The sequence below is a fragment of the Sciurus carolinensis genome, chromosome 8, assembly GCF_902686445.1.
Source record: "Sciurus carolinensis chromosome 8, mSciCar1.2, whole genome shotgun sequence".
NCBI classification, from domain to species: domain Eukaryota; kingdom Metazoa; phylum Chordata; class Mammalia; order Rodentia; family Sciuridae; genus Sciurus; species Sciurus carolinensis.
The window spans coordinates 38,909,528-38,924,222 of NC_062220.1; positions in this window are offsets into that span (position 1 = coordinate 38,909,528).

Consider the following 14,695-nt stretch of genomic DNA (forward strand, 5'->3'; position numbering starts at 1 on the left):
TTATTACATTAACTGATGTTCTCATTAAAGTCTTGCTTCTTATCTCTGAAGGACAATGTCATAAGGAAGGTGAAGGACATACTGAGGACTAAGGAAATAGTAATTTATAATTCATAATTTAATGTGACAAGCTGACATTTCACTTATTATGATAAAACTGTTTTGATAAAGGAGAGTTCACATTTTAGAGATACTTTATATCAATAAATGCAAAATTAAAGAATCACAAGTGAAATAAGCATAATTATTATAACCCTAAGTTCTTCAACCTTAACTGAGGAATTCTGCTCCCTTGGTACTCAGCTAAAATCCCCAATTCCTCATCCTGTGTGACTCCCAGAAGCCCAACGCTCTCTCTAAGTCTGTTCTCTATCACCTATGGTGCATAGTTGATCACATTTTAAGCTCCTTGAGGTGGGATGTGCTCTAAGGTGAATGAAATCTGCATTTTCTGCAAGACAGGTAACTCTTGCCAAATAGTTACCTTTCTCATCACGTCTGATTTTGGTAGATACTTCTGGTTGCAAAACTGTCCAATCTATCATCTCAGTATTCCAGACATTTGAATGTAAGAATAATTGGAGAAAAAATGAACTCTGTGGTATCAAAACCATCTCATAAGTTCCATGGCAAGAGTAGAAAAGTACCAGCTTTTTCAAACTAGTATCAGTGACTTGGAAGAAAATTCAAGAACAGAGCAAAATGGGGCTAGGGTTGTGGCTCAGTGGTAGAGCACTTGCCCTAGCATTTGTGAGGCACAGGGCTCGATTCTCAGCACTGCGTGTAAATAAATAAGTAAATATTCATTGACAACTAAAAATGTTTTTTAAAAAGAAAGTATAGAGCAAAATTGAAGATAGTCAGACCCCCATGTCTATAGGTTCTGCATTTGTGGATTCTACCAAACCATGGGCCGAAAATATTAAAGAAAATTCCATCAGCACTAAACATGTATGGATTTTTTTCTTGTCCTTATTCCCTAAACTATATAGTACAGAAACTATTTTGGTAGAATTTTTACTGCATAAGGTATCGTAAGTAATCTAGAGATGATTTAAAGTATACAGGAAAATGTGCATAGGTTATATGCAAATACCCAGTCATTTTATAAAAGGGACTTGCTTTTCCATGAATTTTGGTATTTATGGGGGATCATAGAACCAATCCCTTGTAGTCACCAAGGGATTATTTTATATGCAAGAGTAATATATAATTCAAATGTATATTTTTAAATAAGTAAACAAGGTTCTTTCTTAGACATGAAATAAAAATCTGTTATAAGAAAACATTGCGTGATCATTTAATGGCAGTATTTTTTCTTACTTTGTGCACATAAAATAATAGTGTACCTTAAATTTATGGCATCTTACACTTAAAGAAATAAATTTCTAGAAACTTCCAGATGGTCCTGACATGCTTTAGCAATTAGTATTGATTGTTGCTCCTCATCTTATTGATGATGCCAAGTTTCATGTGGTGTAGAGGATCACTTCTTTAAGTCTGTGTTTCTCATGATGGTACTTTACTTACGGGGAGCCACAAAGCAGAATAGGCTCTGGGAAGTTATGGTATCAAGAAACCTTTATTGAAATTTATGAATGGGAAGAAAATACACTGCAATAAAGGACATTTTAACTTGGAGTGTTTGATAAGTTTGTGATTGAATTCCTTTACTCCGACCTTTTTCCACCTCTTCTCCATCTAGCTTTGCTCTGTTGTTGCAGGAAGTAGCTTCCCGTACTGGAAGGGGAACGCTGAGCTAATGCTGAAGTTCATTGATGGCTCAATTACTCTCCAAGATTCCCAGTAATAAACATGGTCTCTATATTATTGTGAATAGTTTATTTCCTTATTGACTCAAAATTGTTTTACTTTTCCATGTCTAAGAAATCTGTTAAAAGGTTTCTTCCTTAAAAGTAGAAGTGTTTGAACCATAAATTAAAATAAACAAATAAAGTATTTCTTTGTTTCTTCCTATTAAATGTGTATGTGCTTCCCCAAGCTAAAGGATAATATTCTCAAAGATTAAGTGCTTTTACCCCTGAAACAAGACAAAAACTTTATGCAATAAGTTCACATATTAGTTTGTTCCTGCTGTATAAAAATATTAAAAAAAAAAAAACTTTAAGAGATGAGCCTGATCTAATATTTGCACTAAAAGTTTAATGTAACAAATGACAAGATATATGGACAGCCTCTGAAACTACAAGGGAGTGAGGTAGATTTACACATGAGAGAGACTTGAGCACAGATTTGAATTCCAAAGTCTCCAGAACAGAATAAAGGTAGGCAAAGTCACCAATTTCTCAAGGTGATATATAAGTTCTGAAAATGAAAAATAATACAGAAGTTAAAAATAAAAGCAATAGTTCTCAGTGTACCAAACTTTAAAGACATAAGCTTTACCCAAGGAGATTGTTAAAAACTGGAGAATTCAATCTCTCATCCCCCAATTAGTAAGTCTGGCAAATTTAGAAATATGCATTTTTTGAAGGAAGAAAAACAGATAATTCTGAGGCTAATATTCAAGGCATCATATTGAAAAAAGAAGAAAGAAAGAAAGAAAAAAATATTATAGTTTGTATTTCATATAAGAAAAAATATTCAGCAATACTTTACAGTAACATTTTATTACCACTTGCCTGGATATTTGGATACATAGTCCAACAAATTATTCCTTGATATTTATTGATCTTCAAAGAGCAAAGTATCTTAATATGATCAGTAATTACATTACTTAGGAAAATATCAGTTATTTAAAGTATGTATAGATAGAGCAACACATCCTGATCATACATGCTGTATTTGGTTTTCTGCAAATCCTATATTTCAATAACTATTGTGAAAAAACTAAAGTACTATGGAATTGATATTTCAAAATCCTCAAGTCATGTTTGATATATACAGTGATCAATATTAGCATGTTCTGAATAATCCAATAGTTTTTAATGTTGAAAGGTATGTTGTTACAAAAAAGATGTTAAGGATTTTGTATGTGGCCTTCTATTTACTTGTATAATAGATAGTTAAGTCCATAACTGAAATTTTGTCAATCATGAGGAAAAGCTACATTGTTTTATTCAAAAATTACATTTAAAATCTAATTTTTTCAGTTCGGCATCAATATCAGGTTTCCATATTTACTCATCAGGCATTAATTAAACCCTTTCTGTATGCAAGGCACTGTGTTAGAAGCTTTACTGGATAAAATGATCTGGTTTATACTCCTGTAGAAAAGAGAAGAATTTCAATAAACAGAACAAATATTATGCTTGGCTGCTATAGTTTCTTTTCCTTATTTCTTCACATAAAAGAAGAATTACAATGTTAGAACAGGAATTTATTATTAGGCAAGTTGACCTCTCAGAATTTCTATTAGTCTGTAAAAATTTAAAAAAATGACATGACCTACCTCATACAGTTGTTATGAGAATAAATTAGGTAAGTCCTGTGGCTCCTAAGAGGCATGTCATGTTGATCATTATTTGAATGGTCATAGGAAATTTGTGTTTTGGGATATTACAGCTGCAATCTTCTCCAGGGGAGACATGTTCAATGCCTTAGAAAATTACTAGTCTTCAAGAGGGTCAGCACAAAGAGGTTTAGTGAGTTGAGACATAAATACTTCTGAAATGCAGTCCCAAAAAGGTCACTGAATTGTGTCATTGTGAAAAATACCCATCAAATCTTATCATTGGAGAAAAGGAAACACCACTAAAATAAAGTCACTGTCCCTTGACTTATCAGTTTAATTGAGCATTAACCAAATGTGAGGAGTTAATTTCTCTTGTGTTGAGCCATTATGTTAAACTTGCAACCAATTTGCACTTTAGAAAATGTAGTTTTAAATAAATTCTTCTGATTAATAGTAGGCTCTGATTAAAATATAAGATGTAATTCCTAATAAAATGCACTTTAATATTGCAGAATTCAGATGGATTGTAAAGACCAGGTTATTCCCCATCTCTTAAGAAGCAGAATTAAAAGACTACTGATAAGAAGGTGATACCAGTGTTTTAGAAAAGAGCTTTTTGGAGAAAGTCATTTTAGCTCCTATGGTATAGTCCTATTAGTATCAATCCAGTTAAGTTTTGTGCCTCAGAAGTAACACTGCTTAATAGATCTATGCTTATGTATCATAATTTTCAAGCATGTAACTGTAGAAGTAGTAAAACAATTCAAGTGTGAGAGGTCTCAAAATCCTTTTGCATGATAGTTTACTTTGTTGTTGTTGTTGATAAAGTTTTGTTCTTATTTTTTAAATATTTGTCAAAATCCAATAATTTGGAATACTAAAACTTTTGTGGCCAATTATTTTTGGCTCATTAAAACCTCTAACATTCTATATATAAGTGTGAAATATTTATTCCAGATATGTATATCTGCATTGCATTTTGAAAAATGAGTCTAGTGCATATTCTTCCTCTCTCCTTTGATTGTTTTGATTGCTATTTTGTTTTATTTAATTTATTTCTTTGCTCACTTCTTAACCTAATCCAATACATTGTCTGAGGTTGCAACAATATCAATTTTAATGCAATGTTTTGGTAAAATAAACACCTAAAATACTTAATACAAAAATATTCTGTCCTAGAAACAGCAAATTAAAGATCAATTGCTAAATGAACAACGGTCAGGAATTTTGGACAACTTGAAAAGAGAGGACTGTCTGCCATCTAGGGCAATGTTTGATCTTTGCTGCAGAAGATACCCAGAGATGTCCTAAGTATCTGTTTGAAATTGGTCTCTGGTAAAGTTAACCTCAAATGGCAATTCCCTGCTGTATGATTATTGCTGTATAATTGTTTTGTTAAACAAAAATTTTAGAGGGGGAAAAAATTCTCTGAAACCAATAGAACAGGGGCTCTTGATCTTGAGAAATTACCTTTTCATATTCAAAAGAGTTTATGTAATATGACTTTGGTTTTCCTAAAAATTCTCAAAATGGACATTTTAAAGCTGTCTGTATTATAGTAAGTGACATTTATATTATAGATTTTTAACTTTTGATTTGGTGAAATTAGAAATTGGAAATTGAAAAGATGATTGTTAAATTCTTCAGAGCTAAGTATCATTTTCAGGTTAAAACTATTAATGCACTTTTAGTTTCAAAAAGGTATATGCAATGAAAAATATTTTAAATACACTTTTGACCATATTGTTGTAGTATGAAATATTTATATATTCATACTGACCAAATGATATATGTATTCATCACTGAGATATGGGAGATGGTCTTACCTCTGTGATTGTATCATGCTATTTTTAATAGACCTAATTCTTACTTGAGTCCTAAAGCAAGCAAGTGGTCAGTACCACAATGCCTGATGGGTTTATTGTGATAACAGTACAATTGATAGAAAAAGGGAAATCATTAAAGAGAGCTGATGGTGGGGAGAGGGTGGAAAGAGGATGGAAAGGAATTGCTGAAATGTTTCACAGGCAACTGGATTCAGCAGTGAGCCCCAAAGAGCAGGTAGGACTGGAAATTAGGATAATTTTCACTGAATAAGACAAGGGTTTTACCATTTTAAGAATCTTCCAGAATATATTCTGGAATACTTATGAATTTGCCTTACTCTATTCTGTTACACATATGTATCCCATAATCATTAAATGTTATCACTCTGAGTTTCAATAAATTTCTCAACATATAACTTAAAAATCACAGTCTATGTCTGACTGGCAAATTCATATGATCAGAACTCAAGTAAACCAAACTTGGATTCTTGAATTTTTGGTTGCAGAAATTAGTATTTTATCTTTTCCAAAAAGTTTCATTTTAATAATATTCTTACTTTGGATCAGCATTAAGGCAACGAGTAGACTGCATGACCTCTTAATACTCCTTCCAATCTATTATTAAAGAAATTTACAATTCTTTTGGTGCAGTCAAATGTAAATAAGTCTGTTCTTTAAAAAAAAATAAATAAATACAAACACTGTCTTGTTGTACCTTTAGGTCCAATTTATGTTTGCTTCATTGCTTCCAAATTCTTTGGGGTTGTTCCAAGGTTCTCAGAGGAACTTTGCTGATGGGTGAACAATATAATTATACTGCAGCTAAGCTCCTGCCCTCCCACTGCCTGAAAAAAAGGAGAAGGAGCATCAGAGAATATACAAAAGAGAATTCAACTTTTTATTATTCATGTACACAGGAACATAAAGTGTCATATATAGTAAGATAGAGCTTATGTAAATTGATCACTGTACCGGGCTAAAGGAAGCACAAGAATTCACATCCTCTCCTCTCGTTCAGCTTTATAAGAAGGTGTGTATTTTTTTTCACCCTCCTCTCCCACAACTCAGACATAGGACCTAATTTTCCTGATTCGAAGGATATGTACAGCGAAGGCAATTGAAAGAATGCTGCAATGGGAATTGGGTTTTGTTGGAAAAGGCAAAAATGTGTCTCTGAGGAAGACAAGGGAGTGAGAAGAGGGGAGGAAGGCGTCAAAGAGTGGGTGGAGTAGAGAGCACTCCTGAGGACAATTGTGAGAGGAAGAAAGCAAGAAAGGGAGAATTTTGAGTTGCCAAGCAGAAGGAATTGGGTGGAAAGAAGTGAATAAGTATATATTGTGATTTCCCCCTATATTTTTTGTACTCCCTCCTGTTTCTTTCTTGTTAAGAAATTTCAATGAAGACGTCTTATACAAAATTGAAATGTTTTCCATTTGTTAAGTTGGCTAGTGATTTTTTTAATGCAATGAAAATGGTCTAAAAATCAAACTCTAAGGCTCAGATATATTCAGACTGTGTGAGAAATAGGTATTATTCAATAAAATTCAGATAAATTGCAAGCCAAGTGAGGTACTTGTTTTCCTATCAAAAGTACAATTGAGCCTAGTGAAATAGGATCTTTAGGGAGACTCATCCCTTAGGTGGACTCTGGGTTCTGAGAAATCCATGTGCAAAGAGGAAAGAATGAGAGGAAGAACTGTGTGTGTGTGTGTGTGTGTGTGTGTGTGTGTCTGTCTGTCTGTCTGTCTATCCCATGAGGGACCAAAGGTAGCTGAGGGATATTCAGTCCCAGTTCACCTGTTTCTCACTACTCAAGTCAGGTAGCTCAGATCACCAGAGAGCTCCTCAAAGTGCCCAGAATTATCACCTTGAACCACTGAACTCTAGACATAGACTGCCATGCAAGGGACATGTAGACTGATATAAACCTTTCATGAGGATGTGTACATTATTAAGAGTATGTTAAGATTATTTTAGAGTTTTTCCTGCAAGATGCTTTTATACCAGTTTGAATAATTTATACTAATTTGATTTTAAGTTCACCAAATCTTACTCTTACAGTGTCTTATCTGCTACAAATCACGTCCAGTTAATTTTCAGCTATTCCAGTTTTACTTAAAGAATTTCCCTTCAGAATCTCTTTTCTTTTTCATTTCAGAGCTTAGCTTCCATATCTATTTGATAAGTACGTCCCTTTTTTCATTAAGTTATTAAACATTTCTGCATTAGCACTTTTAAGGTCCTTGCCTGTTAATTTTAACCTCTAACATTTATTTTTCTATTCATTTTGCTCTTCAGTATGAGACTTAATTTTGTGTGTTTAGTAACTTTGGATTTTATCTAGATATATTTTTATTTTCTAGGAGTCTTGAGTATTTACTATTCCTTTTGAACTGATTTGGATTTCATTTCGACTCAAAGTTAACTTACACGCGAATGTTATTTATTTTGTCAAACTTTATTTTATGCTATTAGAGTGAATCTATTTTGCATTTGTCCTAAATCTAATGTGTGGTCCTTATTCTAAAGTATCACAGCCTTTGATGGTTTCACTTGAACATGGGCAAGCTCAGTAATGTCTCTTAACTCTGGTTAGGCTGACACTCCAGTATCCCCCAACTTACTGCGTGGCTTCTGGTATCTTTTGTAAGGTCTCTATTCCACAGCAGCTGGACTACATGATGTCTAGCTCTGCAAACCCCAAGAAGATATTTTCAGTGTAGGAACTATGTTACTTATCTTTCTACATCATGAAATGTCTACTGGATATCTTGGCATTCACTTCACTCAACAAATATGTGTTGAAATGAATTAAGTTGAATATTCATTCAGGAATATGTTGAGATTATATAAAACACTATTAAAACAAAATTCCATTTTAGGAATTTTAATAACATTTTGCTCAAATATAGAAATCAAATATTTCTAAGAAACTTATAATATTTTGCTTAGTAAAATCATGTACTCTAAAAAATTACATAGAAAGGAAAAATGCATTTAGTATTTTGGGATCCTTATACCAATTTGGCTCATGTTATTTTTCAGTTCATTGATTTCAGTTTATTGCTGCGAGTTTCAACTACACAGAAAGTATTGAAGAAAGAAAATTAGGAGTTGAGAAAATTTCTCAATATTCTTTATCAATAATTTTATCAAAATAGACTTTAGCTATCATTGAAAACTATTGTATATTGAGAATCAGAACACATCATCCTAATCCTTGCTCCAGCCTTTCATAGCCATGACACTGCCGCATCTTTTTCCTACGACTCCGACACTTGACACGGTCCTGTTGGAGTAGAGGATTCAACACTTGACACGGTTCTGTTGAAAGATCATCCTCCCTCTTGGGGGCCATAGGCGTGGCATGTCTCCATGTGCAGTTGCTTTTAACACTAATAATTAATGTATACTCAGATTCAGATTATAGAGAATACTGGGGAGATTTCGTGATGCTGGGACACAAAATAACATACCGTAAGGTTTAATATTAATACTTAGATGAAATTATAAATAAGCAATTATTATTTATTCAAATTTGTAGGGACTCTGTGATTTTTTTCAGAATATAAATTCTCTAAAAGTTATATATAAGTATGTGAGAGTATTCCTCTGAGCTTTGATGTGGTGTTTGGTCTTCATTGCTTTCTTAGTGTTTATGATTAAGTGTAAGGATATTTTTCCCACTTAATAAATAAATAGTTTAATCATAGGTACAATTTGTATTCTTCCTATGTCTAGTTAGAATTTTAGTCATTGAGTACATGAAATAGAATAAATATTAACTATAAGCTGATTCCTCTATTCTCTGTTAGTAATAAAAAAACATTCCATTGTTAATAACTAACATTAGTGTTCTTGGAAGGGGTAACTTCTACAGAAACTTAATGTCATATTCTTTCAGGGAAATTAAAACTAAACGGAGCATGGTGCCCTCTACCTTGCTGGGAACTGTTTTTCTTTTTAAGCTATCATACAGTATAAACATGTTTATTGCATAAGATCATTAATTAAACTCTTGAAGATTTTTTACTTATCATTTGCTTGTATTAATCATGAAATGATGTAATCAATATCAAAGGAAAAACATACAAAAAGACTCTAAACGATAAAGATTCAGACCCAGCCTCAGAACACTTGGTGTCTCTGTGTGCTGTTTCTCCACCTCGCCAATGCCTCTTATCCACCTTGGACCCCCGACTGCTGCTAGGGCTGGACCCCGGCATGACACCACTGTCAAATCATTTAGGTAGGCAGAACCTCATTGTTTGATCATTGTTAATATTAGACATGATATTTATGTTTTCTTAGTGCTATTTCAAGGTTTTATTTTTAGAACAAAGGAAAATACTCTGGTAAGTTCTTACATGCCTGGTTAACAGTGTTAATCAAATTTGGACTGGAAATTAAATCCCCAGTCAAAACATTTGTAATAATATCACAATAGAACTGAATTTTACCTATAATTATTGAGAAATGGGAGAGCTTAAAATAATGTTTTAAATAAATTCAAAGTAAAAAATTAACATTAACTTTTTTAGTTGCTGTAATTTTCTATATTAGAAATGCTTAATTATATTTTGAAAATTGCTGAGATAAAATTTAAGTGTTCTTACCATTTACACATACACATACCAATATGAAATGAATTAGTTCAAGTCATTCCACAACATACACATTTTATTTTTTTAATTTTTAAATTTTTTTATTTTTAAATTTTTGGTATCGGGGATTGAATTCAGGGGCACTTGACCACTGAGCCACATCCCCAGTCCTATTTTGTTTTTCATTTAGAGACAGGGTCTCACTGAGTTGCTTAGTGCCTCGTTTTGCTGAGTCTGGCTTTGAATTCAAGATCCCCCAGCTTCCGTTGCCGCTGGGATTACAGATGTGCACCACCGTGGTTGGCCACATACACATATTTTAAAAGAGCACATTATAAATCATAAAAATACTATTCTTATTTGTCAACTAAAATAATAAATAAAAGAACTAAAAAATAAAACATTTTATCTTTACATCTTTGATCAATAGCCTATTCATTTGATTGATGATTAATTAATCATTTGTTTTTAAATTTCCACCACATTTTAAAACATCAATCACAATTTTAAAATAATAGCCAATGTACTTTTAAAATAAAAATTTTTGATAGGTTTATATTTACCTTAATCTAATTTTTCTCTTTCTCTTTTTATTGTATTGGTCTGTAACTGAGAATCAATGTTTCCCACATGCATTAGAGGATTATGTAAGTTATCTCCTGGCAGGCCCTGATAACACATATGCTCATTCCAATAACGACTAAGGAGAAATCTGCTGGTGAATGGAAAGCATATCTTGCATACAGGTCCTCACGAACAACCAATATCTGTGCCCCCTCAATAGAACAACTACTTTCACTCCGGTGTGTACTCATTCTCATTTCTCTTCGGTACCATTTAAAATCTGTTGGACATGGACATATTTAAAATAAAAATTAAACAACCATCATTGTTTTACAACAGACAGTTAAAGAAGAGTTTTTAGATATTCAAAGAGAAATGAACTTAACCTTGCCAACAATAAAAATTCAATATTTAATTATGCACATAAATTTTAAAAAGATGAATGAAAATATTAACATTGTAAAGTTGAAAAAAAAAAACCAGCTACCATAACTTTCACTCTGAATATTATAGTTATAATTTTTTAGTCATAAAAATCAAAATCACAAAAATAAAGAGCAAATGTCAATATTTGTCCTGTGAATTAGTTATTTTGTTGAACAGATTTAAAGACAAGTCACTTAATGACATTTTCAAAATAATAAGGAGTATAAGCATTTTATTTATGAGGGAATCAGCATGCCTTCTCAGGTTAAAAATTCAGATGGCATTAAGCATTATTAAGTATTTTTTTAAAAACTAGAAGTGCTGTATCTATCATATACATTTTTTGCTTTCATTTCTAAAGATTTTAATAATCTAGAACTGCAGAGAATGAAACATCTTCTCAGCATGCCTTCCAGGTTCTCCATTTTAACTGTGAAATTGATTGACTCCTGCCTTCTCCATGCATTGCTACAGATACATAATTACTAGCCAATATGCCCAGTGCTTCCAGATGATGCTGTAAAGAGTGTGATCCCTTCCTGAATATTGCCACAGCATGTTATATAAGAATCAGTGCTGGCTCATGTACGCCTCCTGGGACACCAATCTGTAATACAACCTGGAGTTCAAATCCACCTGTCCTTCCATCTTTGCTCTGACTACAGTGGGACTGGAAATCTGTTGTATGTGGTGTCAAAACACACTGTGAGTTGCTAAATTCCCTGTCAAAGTGAGAGGAAGATCATTCCCGTTTCTATGATCAGGTAAGCATCCCCCAATATGTTTGAGTGCAATATGTTAAAGGATGGAGAAGCAGCTTTCTCATCTGCTCTGACAAACCAACCCAAGACCTCACAGCTTCGGGTTTCAAAAACCATGGGTCACTTTCATCTGAATGACTTTCATTAAGAGATAAGATGAACATATTTTTCTGTAATTTTGTAACTGGAGTTGCATAAATTGAAATTTGGAGTCATCCCAGAATTTATCTAAATTCCCTGGTAGTTTTGAATCTAAAGACTTATTTAAAATTTTCCTTGATTTTCTGTGCACTACCTAGAACATTCACTGCGAGTTCTAGTGTGAACTGCTCAGAGGGGAGCTTCTCTAATTACACTGCTGCCTTCTAATATTATTACACCAAGGAGAATAATGAACTTGAATAAAATTTAAAAAGCACTGAAATTAATTTTTTTTTTTTTTTTAGAAATTTCCCCAAACCTTATCTTGATTTAACACTGAAAAAATAACTACTGACACAGGGGTAAAATTGTTTTATTTTAGTTGGTCTTATCTGAAAATAGTAACCAATGAACCATATTATGGTTGATACCATTGAAGCTAACATAAACAAAACCTATTTATTACCCATATGTCCCACATACAATTCATCTACACTTCTTGTAGCATTTATTTCTTTATTTCCAAAATACAGCCTCAAGTTCATGCACTTTTCATCTTTACTGACAGCAAATTAACCTAAATCTCTGGTATCCTTCAGAGAAGTTATTGCAATTGCTTCTTCAACTTAAACAAATGCATTTTTAAGGATAATATTAATTCACATAGAAAATGTTACAAATCTTAGTCAAATGAATACAAAAACTAACTCCAACTCATCAAGAAATTGAACATTGTGAGATTCTCAGAATACCCCCCCAAAATATTTTGTCTTTTTGGTTTTCACAGTCATTTGGATTGTTTTAAGTTGGTCTATAACAAATAATTCTTTAAATATTCTGTGTAAGTTATTTGTGCATATACATTTTTTCTTGTGTATCTCTATACCTAGAAACAGATGTTGAACTGAAATGTTTGGATTGTTTTACTTTAGGAGATATGCCAGCTTTCCAAAGTGGTTGTAACAACTTATACTTTTATCCTTGATTTTGGAAAATTACGGTTGGTCTACTCCTTTGCCAATCTCGATGTTTTAGATGTAAATTTTACTTGTTCTGTATGTAAAAGCATTTTTTCTACCCAATTAATAAAGTTGAGAAACTTTTCATTTGCTTTGTTGGTCTTTTATATATATCACATATTGGTTATAAAGTACGTGTTCAAGTCACTTACCATCGTTTGAAAGAGGAGACTGTAGGTTTTTATAAATATTTAGAATTCCTTTTGTATTCTAGATAGAACCTTGGTGACTTTAATGTATTGCAACTCTCTCATCTGATACAGTGGTGTGCCTTTTGGCTGCCATTGATGCTTTTTGTGAATAATCTTATCTTTAACATAGCTAAATTTATTAACTTATCACTTTCTTTATAGGAGATGCTCTTGAGTCAAACTTAAGAAAACCTTGCCTGAACTACAGTGATTAAGACATCCTCCTCAAATCAGAGTTGTTTTTTTAAAATCAGCATTTTTGTATCTTCTACATGATATCACATTAGTAAGTAACTTTGGCCACTTTCCCTCCTCCCCAGTCCATTCCTATCCTATGATGTCAGTGGCTACTGTACACGGAAATTCTAGTACATTACTTAGAACTTGCTAGACATCAAATATTTGTGAATAAAATGATTCATGAATGAAAACTACATTCCTTATATTTATCATTTCTCGTAAAAGGAAAAATACTAAAAACCTCTAGTTACCCACTTTATCTTAGAGTACTTAAAAGAGTTTATTAGATGTTTGCTTAGTACATTTGATGAATTGAACTGGAAGTAGTAAATTACAAACAATACTCATGTAGAAGAAAAGGTTCAATTAATGTGAAGTATAAACATGGAATATTTAAACAGAAAACCAGAAAAAAGATGGTTAAAATAGTAAGAATATGCTTCATCGGAAGACAATGGAGTGGAAATCTAACATAAAATTATTTATGTTCTTAAATAAGATGACAAAACAACTAAATAGAATAAATATAAATATTTAAAATATCATTGAAGGGAATAATCTGAAATTGAAGCAGACCAAATTATACTTATCATAAAGGTTCTTCATAGTCTAGGCAAAATTAATGATGACTTTAATTAAAATCCCAGAAAAAAATTTGTATATGAAAATTATGGGTTTATAGCAGAAGACAAACTAGGAGTTTTAAACGAAAAAAAAAAACAAAAACAAAAACAAAAAAACCCAAAAACCCCCCAAAATAAGATTTGCTTAACATGTCTTTGCAACCCTAAAGATTACAAAACAACAGTCAACATTAGAGCATTTTGGGGAGAAAATATCCTATCCCATGAATCATGGCATTATATTAGCCAGTTTTCCATTGCTGTGATAAAATATCTGAGATAATCAACTTATAAGGAGCAAAGATTTATTTCAGCTCATGATTTGAGAGGTTTCAGTCCATTGTCACTTGTCCCCTTTGATTTGGGCCTATGGCAAGGCAGTACATCCGGGCTGAAGCATATACTGGAACTCTGTTGACCTCACAGTGGCTAGGAAGTAAAACAGAAAGAGAGGAGTGTCCAGGGTCCCAACATCTCCTTCAGGGGCCCACCCCCAGTGACCCAACTTCCTTCCACGAGGTGGCCCACTCTTAAAGGTTGCACTCCTTCCTAATAGCACCACAGACCCACAATCAAACCTTTAAAAAATGAGCCTTTGGGAGGACACTTAAGAACACAAACATAACAATGGTATGATGCTGTTCTTGCAAGACAAAAATGGAAAATATCTTCATAAATGTATATACTTAGAAAATAAACAAACCATGTGTTCTTCCTGAAAATGTATATACTTAGAAAATATACAAACTATGTGTTCTTTCTGAAAATAAAATTTGGAAAAAATAAAATGTATCAAAATCAAGTAAATTGGTAAATGAATTGGAAAATTGTAGTATAACATTTTAATAGCATTTACTGAAACAATTTAAGTAGTTATGCAACTTT